We start from the raw sequence: 6,000 nt of genomic DNA on the forward strand, positions 1-6,000 counted from the left end.
AACAGTTTCCTCCACTGCTGATCCAAAATGATTTTCAATTAAAGAGTAACTTAGTAAATTAGAAATGTTATGAAAATGTAGAATGGTAAACTCTAACCTGATAAAAGAAAGGAATGGATGTTTTAACAGCTAGGAACTTAAGATATTTTAAAGTTTCCTAGGGAGTATGCTATCTTCTAAAACAGAAAAGTGTACACACACAGACACACGAGGACCAATTTTTGTGAAAAATAATGGGAATAAAATAAATCTAAATACAGAAGAACTACACTTAAAATATCTTCCTTATGTAAGAAATTCCATCACATTGCAAGTTAAATATCTCTATGTACTGTGGTGTGTGAAATCTGGCTTAGACCTGATTTTCATGATGGGACTACTGACATGGCTTTCTAAGTAGTCTCCTTAGGTCCAGTCTTTCCACCCTCCAGCCCTCTCTGCACCCAGAGCACGCCAGCTTTGAACTAGCACACATACGTCAATCACATGTCTTCATGACTTCACTGCCTACTACTGTGGTTTACGGTCATCTGTCCTTACAGTCATCATCACGTGCCCTTTGAGGCTTATGCTCCTGTAAGGCTCCTCCTCTGCCCTCTCAGTGAGAAGCACACTCATGTGCACAATGTAGACATTCAACAAAATTGGCAAATTTGCTGTGTAAAAAATGTACTCCATCGGTAATTGAGGTGTTGCTCTCTCTCGACCACATGTGTGAACATAAAATTCTCACATTAAAGATGCTGCAAGGAAGTAATACAAATACACACAAACAACAACTACAAACCACAGGAGGATGTGCTTCTTGAACATTAGAAAACGATTATAAAAGACAGCCTAGAATTTAAAAGAGAGAGCACTTTTCTATAAAGAGTTAACTTGGAGCTCTGGAATAAATTAGAAATAAGACCCTATGCTTGAGACACAGGATTCCTCATGCCAACATAGGTATAAAATTTTGGAAGGTATGATTCAACACTTCATTTAAAGTTAGGGAAAAATATTTCTACTTAATTGCCAAGAAATTATATTTGACTAATTGTAGTATGGAAGAAGGTCCTGTGTAACATTTGGTTATAAAGTTTAGTAACTTGTCCTTTCTTTAATTCAATAAATAATAAAAGTTGATTGAATATCTTCTATGTAGAGGCACTGCATTAATGCTGAGGATACCAGGTGGAAAAGCATGAGTGTCTTCCTCTACAGGACATGCAAACCAACATCTAGAATCCAGTCTGAGAGCTGCTTCACTGCTGGTCTGTAGGAAGTGCTGGTGGAGCATGGAGGGGCCTGAAGACAGTGAGGCTGAATGAGAACTGGAGGAAGAACAGGGTTTTGTTTGGCGGGCAGTGGGGTAGGAGACTTGTGGTGGAAACTTCTAGAGCTCACCCACGTCGGTTCTCTCCTTCCAGGCACAGGGGAGGATTTACCTGCCCACTCCCCTGTAGTTAGGCAGAGCTCTGCAACTGATTCTGGCCAATGAGCTGTGGGGAGAAACGACGTGTCACTCCTAAGCTGAAGCATTTAACTGCCAGCACACAACACTCCAGTGCTCTCTGTCTGCCTCGGGAACTGGTGAGGCTGCATGTGTCAGAAGGCGTAGCCCCCTGCTGGTGGAAGCTCTGTCGGCTGGGGCTGGAGTGGCTACGTGGAGCAGAACCACTTGCTGAACCGGGATGACACTGTGGCAGGGACAAGAAATAAATCACGTGTTAAGCCACTGAAATTTTGGCATTGTTTTGTTATTTCTGACAGAGGTAAAACATATTTAAAAATAAAAGAGAAGGAGAAGAGACAAATCTTCCAGGCAGAAGAACTCCAAATAATTTGTGTAGACGCTCTGCCCTCAAGGAAGTGGAGTGTAACTCCCTACTCCTGAAGTGTGGGCTGTGCATAGTCACTTCCTTCCAAAGAACGCAGTATGGAAAGAGGGATAAAAGAGTAATTCCACAGCGGGGAAACCAGCCAGATGCTACTTCAGCCGGTGGGTCAGGGTTAATATCAACAGTGATAAGGTAAGTTGACAGTACGTATCCAAGATATGATGTGATGAAAATGGTACATTACCTCTGTAGTTTTCTCCCCAAACACACAACCCTAGTCTAATCATGAGAAAAACATCAGACAAATCCCAATTATGGGTCATTCCACAAAAGACCTTATCAGTACTCCTCAAAACGGTCAAGGTCATCAAAAACAAGGCAAGTCTGAGAAACTGTTACAGCCAAGAGGAGCCAAAAGAGGCATAAAAACTAAATGTAATGTAATACCCTGGGTAGAATCCTGGAACAGAAAAAGGGCATTTGGTAAAAACTAAGGAAATCTGAATAAAGTATGAACTTTAGCTAATAGTAACATGTCAATATTGGTTCATTAATGGTAAAAAAAAACTGGGTGCCGGCCCAGTGGCGCAGTGGTTAAGTTCGGTGCACTCCGCTTCAGTGGCCTGGGGTTTGCAGGTTCAGATCCTGGGTGCAGACCCATACCACTCATCCGGCTACGCTGTGGTGGCATCCCACATACAAAATAGAGGAAGATTGGGAACAGGTGTTAGCTCAGGGACAATCTTCCTCACCCAAAAAAAAAAAAAAAAAATTATAAAAAATGTTCCATACTAATGTAAAATGTTAATAATAGGGGAAACTGTGGGGTATACAGAAACTATCTGAACTATCTTTGCAATTTTTATATAAATCTCAAACTATTCTTTTTTTTAAAAAAAGGAGGGGCCGGCCCGTGGCGTAGCGGTTAAGTGTGTGCGCTCTGCTACTGGCGGCCCGGGGTTCGGATCCCGGGTGCTCACTGACGCACTGCTTCTCCGGCCATGCTGAGGCCGCGTCCCACATACAGCAACTAGAAGGATGTGCAGCTATGACATACAACTATCTACTGGGGCTTTGGGGGGAAAAATAAAATAAAATGGAAATTTAAAAAAATAAAAAATAAAAAAAATAAATAAATAAATAAAAAAGGAGGTAAAAGAGAACATGGTGTGTTCTGGAAATTCCTTCTGAAGTGGGGAGTGGAAATGAAGACTTAGGCTAGGTAGGCAAAAGATCCTTTATGCTACTCAAAAGGAGATTCGATTTTTAAATAGTATAGGCTCAGGCAGGGATCCCCAGAAGACGTACAGATGGGCTTCAGGGATGATGCAAAACCTCTGAAATCATGTAAAATTAAATCGTGTGTATGTGTATATGTATATTTTTCTCAGAAAAAAGTCAAAGGCTTTATTTATTATTCATTTATTCTTAAAGGGAAAAAGTACCTAAAATACGTCAATAATCATTGCTGCAGGCAACATAGAAACTCTGAAATATTCTGAGCAAGAGAAATGACACAATTGTATTTTTTGTGTAAAAGAGACCACTTTTTGGCAATACAGACTAAAATGATAGTGTGTGTGTGTGGAGAAGGAACGCAGGAATTAAAGGCAGCTTATAAAAGAGACAGCCATCTTCAACTCTTTTGATTGGGTCCACTTTGCAGGGGGAAGAAATAATCCCACAATGTACCTCACCCACCACTGCCACTTTCCTGTGGAAAAAGGACTGAGTCGTCAGGACGAAATGTCTTTTTTTTTTTTAAACCAGAGTTTGGTGGGATTATATATACACCTACTTAGCATTAGGGTTGTGAATGATTAATATTTGAATCAAAATGCATACACGTCTTGAAGTATAGCTATAAAACTAAAGAACTGTGGTATAAACCTACATTTATGCGAGATTAAGAGTTAAAAAGCAAAGCAGGAACTGAAAACCATAACACTGATAATAAGGAATCCTCTCTGAAAATTAGGGTAATTCCAACTATTTATGTACAGTAACATTGCATTCAGCTGGACTTCCTTGTAGACTATAGTTTAGAATAACCAGTAAATCCTACTACTGTGTTAATTTTAGTTTATTAATACAAAATTTCAGTCATCTTTAGTAACCCATGTAGGTGGTTATTAATAATTAATACTTTTTTGTATATGAAAATGAAAATATACAGAACTGTGCATCATTAGTCCATACAAATGAACAAAAAAACTTTCATTTTTGATCAATTCATGGTCTCTTAGGAGGACTGTGGAATGAAAATCATTCTTTGAGAAGTGCTGTTACAATCTACAAGAGAAAGAATGAGAGCCCAAGAGAGAAGAGGGTAGGTGGTACAGAGAGGAGGAGACAGATAAGAGCTATCAAGGGATCAGAATCAGCAGAATTTTTTGATTGCTGGGATGGGAAGATACAAGGTAGAGGGAAAGGGCTAGTTTGATTTTGGGGTTTCTGGCAGCCAACTATGGGGAATGCAGGATGGTGGATAAACCTGGAGGAGCAGAGAGTGAGTAGGAGATGAGGAGTCCGGTTTTGAATTTGTTGTGTTGAAATCCCAAGAGGATGTGCCTGGTAGGCAGCTGGATCCTGGGATTCTTCAGCTCAGGAAAAAGGGTCTGGGCTGAAGCTCTAAGCTCCTAATTTTAAAAAGTGAAACATTCGTATCATAGTTTGGTTTCTCTAACATTTACAACAATAAATAGGAATTCTAATTTTTAAAAAGAATTCCATTATATCTCTTGAAATAAACATAGACAGCCAGGATTAGAGAGGGGAGAAGTCAGAGCCCATTAAGAATCCCTGAGACACAGCAAGAGCAACCGCATATTCATGACTGGAAGTTCTTGGTGGATGAAGTTTCCACTGCCTGATTTCCTGAAATGATGTTCCACGCGTCGTTGCTGCTCCTCACCCCTCTCTCCCCTTGAATCACGGACTCGAATCTCCATTTATTTGCTGCTCTTGTTGCTGCTGTTTTCTTTGTCACTGATGTATAACTTACACTTAGTAACCTTCACAAGTTTTAAGTGCACAGCTGAAGGAATTTCTACATATTTCTGTGTGATCAACACAGAGATCAACATATAGAATAAATCCAGCAACCCAGGAGGTTCCCTTATGCCTCCTTCCAGTCAACACTCTGCAAAAGTGGCCACTGTTCTGATCCATATTCCCATTGGTTTTCCGGTTCTGAGCTTCATAAATGGAATCAGACAGTATGTGTCCTTCACCTGTCTCTCTCTCATTCCATGTCACGTCTTTGAGATTCATTCCGTGTTGCCACTTTGTAGCAGTAGTTCATTTTTTTCTGTGTAGTATTACTTTGTATAAACATACCACAATTTATCCATTCTACTATGGATGGAATATTTTTCATATTTTTGTAAATATGCATAAAGTTGCTATGAACGTTCTTACAAGTGTTTTTTTTTGCGTGTGTGTGTGTGTGAGGAAGATCAGCCCTGAGCTAACATCCATGCCAATCCTCCTCTTTTTGCTGAAGAAGACTGGCCCTGGGCTAACATCTGTGCCCACCTTCCTCCACTTTATATGGGATGCCACCTCAGCATGGCCTGACACGTGGTGCATCAGTGCACGCCCAGGATCCGAACTCGGGCCGCCAGCAGTGGCACACACACTTAACCGATACACCACGGGGCTGGCCCTTCTTGCAAGTGTTTTTGATAGACATATGCGCTCACTTCTCTTGAGTATGATCCAAGATGTGGAAGTGTTGGGTCGTAGGATAGGTGTTTGTTTAGCTTTAGTAAATTCTGCCAGTTTTCCAAAATAGTTGTGCCTATTTAGACTCCCACCAGCAATGATGAAAGTTCCCATTTCTCCACACTCTTCGGATTACCAGAACTTTAAGCTGTAGCCTATCAGGTGGGTAGGAAATGGGATCTCATCGACTTTTCAAAACAACTTTTTTGAGATATAATATACATAAAATGAACTTCACATATTTAAAGTGTACAAATTGATAAGTTTTAACATACGTGTACACCCATGAGACCATCACCACCCAGACAGTGAACAGACCCATCATCTCCACAAGTTTTCTGTGGCCCTTTGTAATCTCTCCCTCCCCTCTTCCTCACCCTCCTATTTCCAAGCAACCACTGATTTGCTTTCTGTCACTATAAATTTGCATTTTCTGGAGTTTTACATAAAT

Source organism: Ceratotherium simum, chromosome 17, assembly GCF_057802395.1.
Source record: "Ceratotherium simum simum isolate JZ-2026a chromosome 17, ASM5780239v1, whole genome shotgun sequence".
NCBI lineage: Eukaryota > Metazoa > Chordata > Mammalia > Perissodactyla > Rhinocerotidae > Ceratotherium > Ceratotherium simum.